Source organism: Hyposmocoma kahamanoa, unplaced genomic scaffold (genome assembly GCF_003589595.1).
Source record: "Hyposmocoma kahamanoa isolate Upper Pololo Valley unplaced genomic scaffold, ASM358959v1 97, whole genome shotgun sequence".
Lineage (NCBI taxonomy): Eukaryota > Metazoa > Arthropoda > Insecta > Lepidoptera > Cosmopterigidae > Hyposmocoma > Hyposmocoma kahamanoa.
The window spans coordinates 696,940-711,888 of record NW_020655294.1 but is presented as its reverse complement, the minus strand read 5'-3'; positions in this window follow the sequence as shown (position 1 = coordinate 711,888).

The following is a 14,949-nucleotide window of genomic DNA, read 5'->3' as shown; positions in this document are numbered from 1 at the left end:
GGTGGAGTGTTGGCAATGTACTACGTAAACTATTCATTAGGTATTGAAAGGGAGTTTTGAGTGAAAGCGGTGGCTGTGAGAGGAAACAACCTGACCCGTAGATTCATCCGTTGTAAAAAAAATAGGTTAAACTTACACTTTTTAAAGCATTTCGTCAGTCAATGTATTCGAGTAGTCTATGGGTTAGATATACAGAGTGTACATAAAATGCACTAAGCGTACAGTACAGTAACATCTTCAAGATCCTGCTGGGACAGCCACTGCACCATGCTAGTTCGTCTTCCATACAAAGAATAAATTTTAAGGACGACAGCGCCATCTAGTTATCACAGGCGATACTCTTGTGACGGTGTGACCTCCTTACATCGTCATCTCACCTCTTTGTATCGCCTCTCTCCGCTTGTATCTTATCATTTTTTTTTTATTTTACATGTATTTAAATTTTAAATTTGAATTGTTCCATCTTCCTTCACTTTCTCATTTTGTTTTCGTACCACGGCCACTCCCAGCTCGACCGTCACAACAGTCAGAGCTAAGTAAGTAAGTAAGAGCTAAATAAGCTAATCATGTGTAATAATTTATAAGTCTACACCCTTCATGTATCTATTTCTGTAATTCAGTTTCTCGGCCCATTTAGGGGTAAGTGCCTTAATAATAAAGTGTAGGGAGTGTTTTATACTGTTATACCTGTTTTTTTTATATTTACCTTTATATTGTTACAGCCTTTCTTTAAACTTTACTTCTTTAATAAATTTTGTGGACCAGAAGTTTCCCATTTCATTGCCGTGAACCTGTTCACGGCTAGTTAGGGTTACAACCCTTTCACTCTTACGAAAGAAAGAATGCGTTCAGAAATATAAAAATAATGTTTTATTAATAAAATATAAATGTACTTAAAAATAAATATAAGTAATGTTTTATTTCACTGAAATAAAAATACATAATTATTATTTTCTATGAAAGAAAACTAACGTATTCTCATCAACTAAAAAAAATAATAACCGAAAGTTTGCTATCTGTCACGACAGCGATGGATGTCTAATTTTAATATGGCCGGATCGTTAACAACGACAATGGCAGCCCTGGCCCTGTTAACTATGTCGCCATACCTTTGACAGATTCAGTTTTTTAATGAAAACCACAAAATTGCTATCTATACTTTAGTACTTAGGGCCCGTTCAAATAAGCCGCGCGATTGTCGCGCTGCTGAAGTGCGACCAAATTTTCAATCGATTGGAATATCTGGCGGAACTGCTATCCCATATTGCAGGATGTTGTTTTACATTCTCTATAAATTTCACAATTCAATTTTTATCCATCGTGGTTAATTTAATATGTACACCTCACTAACCGTGGCTGCAGCGAGTAATCGAATTCCGTACTAATAATCGAATTCCGTGCATTTATATGGACGACAACACACTGTACCGTTCCGCGATCGCGCTCAACGTGCAATCCCGACCCGACACGCGCCCGACCCGCACCCGCTCTCTGTGCGTTTCATGCTATAGTGTCTTGTGTTGGATGTATGATACACGTTTTCGTGTAATGTACGCCCAAACCTCGAACGCCCCTCTGAACGAAAAACCACCGTTTCGAATTTACGGCTTTAAAGTAGAGCAGTTTTATATTGTCTAGTTTGCAGTCGATCAGAACGGCGCGTAACGAAAAGAAAATAGAATGACGCTTTATAAGGTTGCCTAGAAGAAATAGCTACGTAGTAATAAAGCCGCCTGTTGTGCATTGGTCTACTGTGTGACACTTACGTTACTGTTCTGTGTTGTCATTGCCATTTTAATGTGGAATAAAGAATATTCCATTCATTCATTTATTCATACAAGCGAAGTTTCAGGTATGGTGAATCAAGATTATAAAATTTCCAAACCGTGGCTGTCATTTTGAATGAATAAATAAAGCAAAAATAGATTTAGCCTCTTGAAAGACATCTAAAATCTGGTTGAAATATGTTGGCTGAGATCAAACTTTTCCCTAAATTTCCACCCTCATTCGCTCTTAAATCTGTGCTAATCTTTGATCAAACATCTATTCAAAGCGCGGCTAAACTATCTAGTCCGAGCGCGCCATAATTTATTAAGTGAAAGCTCTCAAATCTCGTATTATAAGTGTATTAAAGAATGCTTAATATAAAACAAGTTTTTCAATAAGATTCCGGAGCATATATTAAGATTATATTTCCTAAATTTAAAACTTACATTAAAAGTATGTTAATTGAAAAGTCATATTACAAAATTTCATAATTCATAATTAATTAACCGACTTCAAAAAAGGAGGGGTTCTCAATTCGACTGTTTTTTTTTTTGTATCTATGTCACGCGATAACTCCGGTATTTGTGAACCGATTTTTATGATACGTTTTTATTGGAAAGAGGGTACCTCCATAGTGGTCCCATTTAATTTTGAAGGAAATCATTCACCTCTAATGGTGGTTGTTCGCGCATGAAGCTACATTTTTATAAATAGCGCCTAAATTTTATTGGTTGATTTTGCTATTCTCCAATTCAAGGCGTTTTTCTCTCTCAATACACTTTGAGCAGTGAGAACCGATTTTTATTATCTCCTATGTCAAGTCCCGTATAGTGGCGAACTAGGGGATATTTCAATAAAATATGGCAAATAGATGTAATTCCACGTACTTATGAGGTCGGTTTTTTTAGTACTTTGTACTGAGATTATTTATTCATTGTTTCACGTTACCCCTGTAGGGGCACTACAATGATAATAACTTACCTAATCATTAATCTCGTGTACAAGCTATGTCATTAATTATTCCAATTATGAAAAAAATTAAAACCAATATAAAAATTTAGATTACAATAATTAACATTAAAAAGCATAAGTATAGTGATACAGTTCAATTTACCATTTAATTAATTAATTTGAGGTAAAAATTTCACAAAATAATGTTTGGATAAAATAAACGATTAATACAGAAAAAAAATCCTAACAAATGTTCGTAAATTACGATAACAATATTATGTCAAAAACGTAATAAAAATTAAGTTAAAGTATGTCAAAAGCTGTTAAATAATAGTAAATACCCAGAATAATAACGCATAGAATGATAGTTTTATATCAAACGAACTATCACAAGTGAGGCAAAAATCAAATTCATGTAGGCTAGTTTTAGTAGTAGGTTAATTTTCGGTTTTAGTGAATATTTATATAAAAATACAAGTTGAAACGCGTTACTTCCTTGTGGAATGTGATGTTAGTATCTGTTTTATGTTTGTCTGACGTATTTTTAAACTCATTTACCGCACATTTCGTCATTTTTAGCTAAAATTCTGGAGCTGTTCGCGGTGCAAGTTGACCTTGGGCACTGAAGGCCCGCCCGCTCGTGTAGGCCCTTTGGCAGCGCTTCAATTTGCCTCACTTAGCGTGCGCGGTCTAGGTTCCTATGCGTTATTATTCTAAGAGTAAATATCAATAATTATAAAACATAAAACCTGTATATCGTCGCCATACGTTCTCAAACTCGTATCTTAAAGGACAAAGTTACTGAAATGCAAAAATTCGATTGTATATACAAATTTTGCAGGCTGTTTTCATATCACATTTCCTTTATATTCACAAACTGGCTTTTACCTATTCTTAAAGTAATGCATCCAAGTTAACACCCTCGATAAGAAATTTAAAATAAATAGAAATTTTACCATCTCCTGAAAAATCACTCTTTATAAGATACGAGTTTGAGAAAGTAAGGCACCAAGTATGTGTTATATAATGATGTAGGGAAAGAGAACATGAGTCTAGATTCCACACAAATAAAATTCAAAGTGAATTCCATAGCATTTAAGTTATTTGAAAATAGCAATCCCTAGAGTTTCTTGTTCGTTCTTCTCAGGGAAGTCCGCTGCCTGCATTGACTTACAATTATATGGACGTCGGGTCCGCGCTAAAAAGTGTCCGAACTTATAGGGCTTAAAATCGTATACAGAGCGTCATTCACGCTTTAGTCTTCGTTTGTTCGACTGACAGCGAAGCAAGCAAAATTAGACAGTACTGCGATGACATTACAATTTAAATTCAATGTTTTAGCTTTTTCATATTCCTTTACATGTCACTACGTTTAAATAGGTTGACTTGGGACATTTTTTTCGTGGTTTTGTATTAGACCCGTCGTCCATTTATTTGTAAGTCAATGGCTGCCTGTGATTTGTGTCTGTCCGCTGACTGCTTGTAAACGAGCAGTAGCTTAAAAATGACGTTTTCAAGTGTAAAAATTTGACTTATGGAATAAATGACTTTGACTGTAACGTACCACACAAGTATTGTAGAGATACTTCGGGGCCCAGAACATTCAATATTAGGAGCGCCTGTACTGCAAACTGTAGTGCCTTGGAGGCCATTATTAATAGCATCATCAGTAGCCGTAGAGCTTCTTGCGAAAGAGTGCGTCCAAGGAAGTACTGCCACCTTACATATTTCTGCCGCCAAGCAGTAATGTCAGCATTACTGTGTTCCGGTTTTGAAGGGTAAGGATGTTGGTGAAACTGGCAGTGCCCCTCAGATCATTGCGATTTAAAGCTTTGAATGGCACTGCAACTGTTGTGGACAGGCGTGTAGCTTACTCCGTCAGGCGTACGACTTGTTCGTTCCGTCACTTGATATTATAAAAAAAATATTATTGACGGGACGAATAAGTCGTTCGCCTGGTGGTAAGCGACATGCCTGTCCATAGCTTGAAATCGCAAAGATCTGAGGGGCATTGTCACTGCGCCCGTCACCCTTGGACATTTGTTGAAAAGTCCCATGTGCCTGTAATTTCGTAACGCTGTAATGCATTACTGCTTGGCGGCAAAAATAGTGACAGAACTTCACTGGAATTCTTTCACATGGAGTTCTGCTATTAAATACCTCCGAGCTTACAATCTGGTGTCTGGGAACGAAATTCAACTATTAAATAAAGCTAATTAATTTTCTACTCGGTATTCGAAACAGAAATAATTATAGCTATTTTGAAAGTCCATTATTTTTGACCTAATCGATGTTAATTATACACCGATGACCTCGTTAATTGACCAATAATCGAGATATTTCGGTATACTGTCGTAACTTGTAGTCTGATCATGATAAGTTTCATTTTGTGAAATAACATTCATATTTATCTATACATTTATACAGGGTGACAGGCTGAACTAGATAAGTTTTTAAAGAGGCGAATGAATAGCTGATACCCATACATGTAAAAAAAACACTACCTTATATTTAAACATTTTTCTCTAATGAAAATACTGCCTCTAACATTTGTAATACTCTGCGCGAGATACCCAGTCAATCGGACATGCCCGCTACCCTAAGCCGATACACACACTGCACCGGACACGGAATCACTCGCGCGGTGGCGGAGACGCAGATCTGCGTCAACGCGCAGTATAATCTGCGCGGGGGCAGCGGTCTAGCGGCCCCGCATCACTGAAAGTACTCGCTTCGTAGTTGATCGCCGTGGCGATTGTACATGTAGCTGATATCCTTCTTTGACAAGAATGGTTAATAATACAGAACTCATTCAGGACGCTGCAGTTGTACTGTCTACTTGGTTTTTCTTACATACCTTTTTACGAACCAGATCGATAAATGGATCGTTTCAACTTCATTACAAAAGATTTACGAAAATGTGAAGACAAATTTGATCAATTTACAATAGCAAATACAAATTTATCGACGTCGAATTCCATTGTAGAAAATTTAACACGTCCTTACACTTAAAAATCTGCGCGGTAGTGTGGAGACTAGTGTGCCATACCTTGCGGTTCGCCGCGCTCGCTCCCGCGCGGAGAAGTGTTGTCAGTTTTAGACGGCGCGTGTTTTCCATACAAACTGAGGTATTTCAGTACAACGTTGAAAAACGCAGCTCCCGCGCTCTGTCGTTGATCGCCTTACCCGCCGCTGCGCACGCTTTTCCACGCGTTTTGCACCCCCGCCCAGTTAGTTCGCTTGCGCTCTTGTGTTAGACGGGACGCTGCGTTTTCGCGTATTTGTTTTGCGTGGTAAATCGGTGTATTCACCTGTGTAATTCAGTAGAGTACCGTTCATAATGATGTCTTATCACTATTGGGACATGCGGTGTTACTTTGTTTTCTATTATATCAAGTGACAGGACGAACAATTCGTAGACCGAACTTTAAATCGAAAAGATCTGAGGAGCACTGCCACTGTTCCCGTCACCCTGAGACATAAGTTGACAAGTCTCATGTGTACCCTTCAAAACCAGAATACAGCAAGGCTGACATTATAGATTGGCGGCAAAAATAGGTAAGGTGGCAATATAATCCCTGGACGAAATGTTTTACAAGGAGCTCTACTACGTTATGGTATGTTGTACAAATGATGTCATTAGTCGTGCTAGGAAGCTGTATTGAGAAATATTCCTTAATCGGCGTGCTCCATCCTACACATTGATGTTAGGACTCAATTTTGTCAGTCCTAAGTAAAGATCAAAGTATGACCTACATACTCTTTAAGTAGCGCGGCGCGGGAATCCAATTTCCTACCGCTCAGCTGTTTCATAAAGTAGCCCAAATGAAGAGTGTGTTTTTTGACATGTTCGGATTAGATATCAGCTACTCGTTTGCCTCTTTAAATATTTATCTCATTCTACCTGCCACTCTGTATACAGTCTATCTGTCGAGTGTAAGTTTGACGATGACGGCAGTTTTCTATTTAAAATTGACATAACAAACAACCGACTTTACACGCTATTGTCTAGGCTTCCTGTAGTTTGTATCATCCATTACCATGTTGCACTAGCTTATCCATTTAGCCTATGCGACATTGCCAACGTCGTTTACCTATCTCGTCCTATATTTCTGTAACCACTTCTTGGGTCACGATTTTGTTGTCACTTTACCTGTTTATAACTTTCCAACAATTGAAAATGTAGACAAACGTGCGCCTTTATCATGAAGTTAATCAAAAGCTGCTTTAGAGAAGAATGTCTTGAAACCATCGTAACGCTTGGGCGTATGTGAATTAAGGGAAGACTCATCAGGTAGATATTTTATGATTGCGCGTAATGTCTTGTCATTTTCACGCAGCCGTAAGAGCGCTACTGGGGCGAGGAAAAGCGTTTTATAAAATATTTGGAACATGTCATGTTTCATATTAAAATATTCTTATTTCAAACGAATTTAGTAGGAAATTTATAGATAAAAGATATTTAAGACGGCACTGGCTGTGCCAATAAACAAAGATGTGATTTTTGTTTTATTTTTAACCCTTAACTTTAAATTAACGGTAGGGACATTTATATCAATATATGTCAGTCGTAATTTTCTTAACCTAAAATCAGGTTAACAAAAAAAAAATTAAACAAATGTGAAAATCCAAAAACAAAACTCTTTTCTTACCTTTGATAATACATAGTTTTAAAAAAACAAAATAAAATTAAAAGTTTCGCCTTGTGAGAAAAATGATACTACGCAATTTATTTTAATTATGAACATGAATAGCACAAAGTTTTTACATAAGCCCTGTAAATAGACAGGTCATGTAAGGTTCACATAAAGATCATTTAAACTTTATTTTCATTAGGATTTTCGCTGTCAGATATTTCAGAACGTTTCATGACCACTAGTTATAATAAAATCCTCGTCATTATTTGAAAACTCTATATCAGAAATTGAAGCTACAGTATTGCGTGCAGTTCCAGAATTTTCGCCGATTTTTCGCTCATCCCTGTCTAAATCAGCGTTCAACCATAGCTGTAATATATCTTCTGGAATTACTAAGACAATTTTTCAATTCGCCATGACTGGAAACTGAAATAAAAAACAAAGATAGATAAAATATGTCACACAAAAAACTTACTCTATAATCGTGGGTTCATTGGACCCACATGCAAACCATTACTTACATTTGGAGCAGCGAGCAAAATACGTCCATCTCACAGTGTGCGCTTCGGCGTGCCATCAGAAGGTACTGAGGTGTGGAAAGAGATGCGTCGCCTGCAGCGATTCCAGCAGAAAGAAGGTCCATTGGACCCACGACTATAGTTAAGGGTTAATCATTATGGGATTTAAAACAGTGTTAACAAAATTATTTATGGATTAAAAGAGTACTTTGTTTCTTGGTTTTTGACGACATTTTTGCCGTAATATATGAAAGTTACAAAGTTCTTCTTCACTCAGCCAAGTATCTTTACAGAGATGTCGATTTTAATATGAAATTAATTGATTATCACAATGTTTTGCTATCATGATATTAAATTTTTTTTCGTGATATTGTCCACTATTTTGTTATAATACTATACTAATATTAATAATAAATTAAAAGTTTTAATCCATAATCGAAGGAGATTGACATACATAGAGTACATTTACATAAATTTCAAATAATTCACATAGAGTTGCTAATATCTCTGTTTTAAATCCCGCAATGATTAAAAATAAAACAATGGTCATATCTTTGTTCATTGGCACAGTCAGTGCCGTCTTAAATATCTTAAAAAGTATAAGTGTACCCTTACGACGCCACAAATCTTGGAGTCTTATTGCTGCTTACAACTTTCAGGTTGGCATTTGGAACTGCGGTGAACAATGGTGCAAAATAATAGCGGATTGATACAAAAATATCTCTAGAAACACTTCCGCGCTCATGTCGTCGTGACGCTTTCTGAAATATAACGAGTTAAAGATTTGTTCTACTTTGTACTTTAATCTGTCAATTACATTTTCATAAACCGTATCATAAAGGCGCTCTTTTTAGTGTTCTGAATCAAAATTCTATTGTTTAATAGAATTTACGTCCACGAACACACTGAGCTCCGCTTTGTGTTCGCGCAAAATTCGCCAACGAGCGATCATCGCGGAGCAGCAAACGTAATGGATATCCGCCTTTATAGGCACATTTAAGCCTTTATTATAATTTTTTATTCGATAATAATTTGTAATTAGTAGTAGAGACAAATAATTATTAAATTAATTAATCAAACACTTTTATCACCAAAAAATTCAGACAAATTATAATAATTACCTTATGTCTATACAAATATTGTGTTGTAGCGCCTGAAGAGATGTGTGCAATGTATCATATAATTATTTTTGACCTTTGAATGGACCTGTCGTCCAATCTGAATTTCGGCAGATACATTGAATCCATGGCCAAAAATGCAGTCAGGAAGCTTGGCACCGGACAGACGGACGGACTTCACACCGGAACAGTTGCTTCAGCTGTGCCAAGCGCAAGTAGGTACTCCATACACGACCGGGCGGTCGTGTATCACGCGATGCGCTATCCCCACCTACACGGCCCTTAAAGGATAGGATAAACCTACCGCAAAATGGCGGCTATCTGATTTCGCAAATTAGAGAAGCATTCAGTTTAAATACAAGTTTTTATAAATAAAAATTATTATCCTGCATTGCTAAACGAATACCCTCCGTACTACTAACAAAAACATCTCAAATAAAATGCAGTAATACACCGCAAATCATGCACTTAAAAAGCACTAATGAAATTTTCGGTGTACTTGGATAAATATGATAATATTCCGTTTGAGTGGTTCTAACGTTTACCATGAAATTACTCCTTAAAGTATAGTTTTTAAACATTTTTATTCAGGGTAAACTTAAAAAACGCTACTTACGGTATGTTTTCAATAAATAAACACCGTAATCACCAACCCAAACAATAACACACACGATTGTCGTGACGTATTTTTGAAGTTGTTTATTTTTTTTTAATGACAGACCCAGGCGTGTAAAACTTTATGGTTTGCTAGAGTAGTTACCGAAATAGCAATTAATATTAGTTCTTTTACGTGTTATAATTTCGATATCCGATAAATCGGTATAAAATCATCCTAGGTGTGGTATGCTTCCAGAGACGCATGAATCGCGCAACGCTCTCAACGCTATGCGTCCAGGGTTGCATGATCCGCGTGAACGGGTATGGAGTACTGCTGTCACTTATGGGATGGTTCTGTTATATACTAACTGGTCACCTTAGATTCAATCGACAAGCGAACCAAAAGGTTTATAGGTGACTCGGAATTAGTTGAGGCAAAGCCGCAGAGCCTTGAACACCACCGTAAAGTTGCCTAAGTTAGTATGTTTTGTATAATCCCAGAATTCGCACGAAGCGGCTAAAGTGGAATTCTCTGCCTGCGGACGTATTCCCCGAACGCTATAACTTGAACCTTTTCAAGGCGAGAGTGAATAGGCATTATTTAGGTGTGCATGCTACATCGTCGACCTCATCATCACTGTCCATCGGTGAGATGGAGGTCAAATGCGCACTTACTCGTATTTTTAATAAAAAAACGTAATAATTATTAATACAAAGATCGAACACTCAGAAAAAATTCCTTTGATCCGGTCGGATTCGAACCGACGTCTTCTTGCATACTGTGCCAGACGCTATACCAACTAAGCCACGGAACGAACCAACGGACCACACGAATTTTTCTATGTGCTTGCGTCGTGTCTTTGTACTTGGTCTTTCAACGACTGTTTAGTCGTAGCGCCATCTATGAGAAGTCTATGACAGATTTATCACACAGTTAGTACCCTTACAGCTACCAGTCCTGGCGAGAGATGTCGCTATTCACTGTATTAATTTAATAACATTTTTGATTATTAAATATAATAATATGACAATAAGAATGAAGGCGAACGCTACTTTGTTATGACTATTTCTATGTCAATTGCTGGCACAACACGCTAAACAATAAGAGTAATCTCAAATATGTAAACTGCAAACTGTAAAAAACGTCAAAAGACAGTGTCCAATAAAAATTAAAAACAGCAGTTCCCACAATCTTCACCGGGACATCAATTCTCCTTATAACTTTAGCCGTAAAAAAACAATAAATCGACTAACACTTTTAAGCAATATCCATTATTCTAAATCTTAACTAGGTATGCAAAATGTTAAAACATCAACGACATAAAGTGCCTGTCAAAAGAGGATCGTGAACTATAATCGTGTTGTAAAATTTTAATGTGATATTACACGGATCTGTCCATAAAGGCCCTGAAAAGGGTCACGTTTTGATATTAAATCTGACAGGGAAAATGTTAATTTGAGATATCGGTTTTTTTATTTATATTTTACATGATACGATTATATATGAAGATTTTGTTATCGTTTAGATGTATAACTAGCATCTCTTAATTTTCCGAAATTGTGTGCGTAAGTTAATTTGAAATTTTAATTTAATGAGCTTTTCGGTGGAGGAAAACATTGTGACGAAGTGACCTTCTTCCATCCTCATCCCACCTTTTTATCACCTTTTCTCTGGTTCCTGGCCACTTGTTTTCAATTTTAAATCGTTCTTTAATTCCGTTGTCCGTCATTCTCACTTTGTTTTCGTTCCGTTGTCACTCTTTGCTCAATCGCTGAAGCGAGTAGAGCTGCTCGTCTAATTTTGATCCTTTGACCATTTCACAACCTAAATCATGCCAATTTTAATACCAATCTCTATCTAGTAATATTGTGTAACTTAGCCCTTTCGGGGTAACTTTGTCTCACGTTTTTAGTACCTAAGTAGAGACTGTTTTGTAGCGCTGTGCCAGTTTTTTATAACCTTTTCTCAGTTTTCAGCCTTTCTTTTTTCTTTCGACTTTACTTATGAGATAAATTATGTTGTTATCATATGAAACCTGCACGTCAAAGAAGATTCATATTTATTACGCCTGAGAGAAGACGCGTGCCCAGCAGTGGGACGTAGAAATGGGTTGATGATGATACAAAACTGAGGGCATACTTGCTTGGACTAAAAGCAAGTAATTACAGTTACTACATTTTAATTTTGATTAAAACTCTCACGATTTTTACACATTATTTTATTTTTATTCGGGACTTAATCACGTATAAAACATATTTTATTTTATTTACCTCGTCGATTCGGACATATTGCAACGTCCATGGTCTCGAAGGGACTGAAGAGGCGGGTGTCAGCATCTTCTAGCCGTGCGAGTTTTTCCAACTACCCGCACTTGATCTTCATTATTTACTTGTGCACTAGGGTTCTCACTACACATAATACTCACGACATCCGGCGACTTGTCGGGCGATACTTGATGTCGTTTACAGTTGCTGATAACTGGATCCCATGACGATGAAAGCTTAAAACCAACTTCTCGGTTGAAATTACGGTGTTTTTTAATTTCAATAGCTTCACGTACGATTCTACTCTAGTGATGACGTTCTGTAGAAAGGATCTTGGGATTATGAAGCTCAATCCAGTGGTTTGGTCCTGATTCCAGCAAATGCCCGGCTGTTGCAGACTTATTGAGCAGACGGTTTTTAACAGCCGCGATGTGGTCTTTAACTCTTTCCGCTATGGTGCGTTTTGTCTGCCCAATATAGGAACTCCCACAACTGCAATCAATCTTGTAAACGCCCGGAGATTGAAAGGGGATTACACCCTTAGGTGACCTGACATGCCCCGTGACCTTAGATAACGGCGTAAACACAGTTTTTATAGAGTACTTTTTTAGTACTGTACCGATTTTGTCCGTTATTCCTTTCACGTGAGGCATGAACGCTGGTTGCCTTAAAACGTCAGGACGTTTCTCTATAGCTTTCCGCCGTGGTTGCCATCTGTTCACTCTGTATCCGTTTCACCTAGGGACCTTCTCATTCACCAAGAATTCAGGGTCACAATCGTCATATGCTCTGTTTATCAGAGATCTTACAACAGACTGCAGGTGACGGGGATGGTGGTGATACAGAGCGTTTAAATACTTGTCTGTGTGTGTCGGCTTGCTGTAAACTTTGTGTGTCAAGGATCCGTCACTTCGACCTATCACTTTTACGTCCAGAAAAGGCAAGCTCCGTTCCGACTCCAATTCATACGTGAATTTAATTTTTGGATGAGTGGAATTGAGATTCTGTTGTAATTGCTCAACTTCCCGTTCACTACCTTTCATAATGCAGAATACACCATCAACACATCGTTTCCAGAACTTCACTGCAAATGGTTGCAGGTCTATACTGGCCTCAAAGTGTTCCATCCAGATATTTGCCATGACCGGGGCTACAGGGCTACCCATGGCAGCACGGTCGATCTGGAGATAATGCTTCCCACGATACAAAAAGTAACTGCCCTCCAAACAGTTTCGTAGCAACACCATGATTGACTCCAACATCTCACTGTCTCGAAGTTTCTTCCTAATAACATCAAGACATTCTTTTACGGGAACATTGGTGAAAAGTGATTGTTTAGTGGGCCTAGTTTATGACCGGTTATACAGGCCTAAAATAGTGCAACCGCCGAGACTGTACAGATTGCCTAAAGTACATAAAACCAGTGTGCCTGTACAGCCGTAGAGGTACCCTGAAATGAATGATATAAATAAATACTCCGAAAACAGTAGCTCCGTTTTCAAAGTGGCTTAAGAAGTTTAAAATTTCCTTTCATAACATTTACAAATCACTTTACTTTAACGAAACTCCATTAATTCATAATAAGCAAACGAAAACAAGATCTTGAAATGTTAAATAAAGTTATTATTTTGCGAAATGTAATTTTATAGCTAACTCTTTTAGTTTTAGTTACACAATTAGTTTTTAATTATTTATTTAATTACAATTTCAAACATTTCAACTTAATTGGATAGCTTTTGAAGAGTTAGGATCCTGTTATTTTGATCGTAATTCTTGGGAAAGTATATTAATTAAAAATTATTTTCATTGAAACTCTAATCGAAGGTACAGTACAATCCTTCAAATGTAATTACTACTTCTAACTTTACATAACTTATATTGTTATAAATTGCTTAGTTACTTTTTGATACCATGTACTTACAGTCGTCCACCAAATTATTACCATCATTATTCCCGACTGAAAACTAATCACTACAGTAATCACAACATTCAATAATACAGGAATTTAATCTAAAATTTAATAAAACGTTACATATATATATGTTATATCGCTTTAAATGGTGATATGTCTGTGCGGTAAGAATAGAAAGCTTTAGTTTAAATACCAGTCTGATGAAGCAGGTGTGGTAGTCGTTAGGAGGATCCATGCACTTTTGAACTGTAGTAAGTTACTACTTACTACCAAACACAACTCTTAAAAATGTCAGATAAGATAACAAAATCTTAAATGTTTCTTTTTTACAAACTTATTATGTTTTGTTGTTGTTTATGATGTTATTAATATAGTCCTGCGAGGTAATTAGTACTTAATAAATATATATAAATATATTGCTCGTAAATTGTATGATTGCACGGTGACTAACTTGACTATAATGCCCCAAATAAAACCCTCAGGTCTTTTTTCTTTCCATTACAGCCATGGTCGGTAAGTTGTTTTTTTAATTTGTAACCCGACATACTTTCCTTACATAAGTCAGGTTCAAGTTCAAGCAAGGAGGTTACTTAAGTTTAAAATTAAAACATTCCTTCAAAATTATCTAAATAGAAATTTAATTGCAATTCATCAACATACTACTTATTATTAATTTTAAGAATTTCTTATAATTGATTCTAATTATTTTCTGTAAAAAAAATTTGCTAATTTTTTTTACTGTCATCATGGCTGTATGCGTTTTTGCCTTTGATAACATTTTGTATTTATTTCCTCGCAAATGTGACGAAAAACATAGTATATATATCATGGACTGTAAAAAAAAAACAAAACTCGTGTTATTAAAGCCCTTAGCCTTCGGCTTCGGGCAACAAATGGCCTTTCGTAATTTCTAATTTAGCGTTCTTAATACACAAAGTACTATTATGATACCAACTGAAGGGACGAACAAGTCATGCTCCTGGTGGTAAACGACACGTGTGTTCATAGCCAATTTAGTGCCACTCAAAATGTTTAAATCTCTAAGATCTGAGGGGCACTGCCAATGCACCTGTCATCCTGAGACATAAGTTGGCAAGTCTTCAAAAACCCTTCAAAAACGAAGCGCATTAATGCTCACATACTGCTTGGCGGCAGAAATAGATTAGATGGTAGCAATTTCCCGG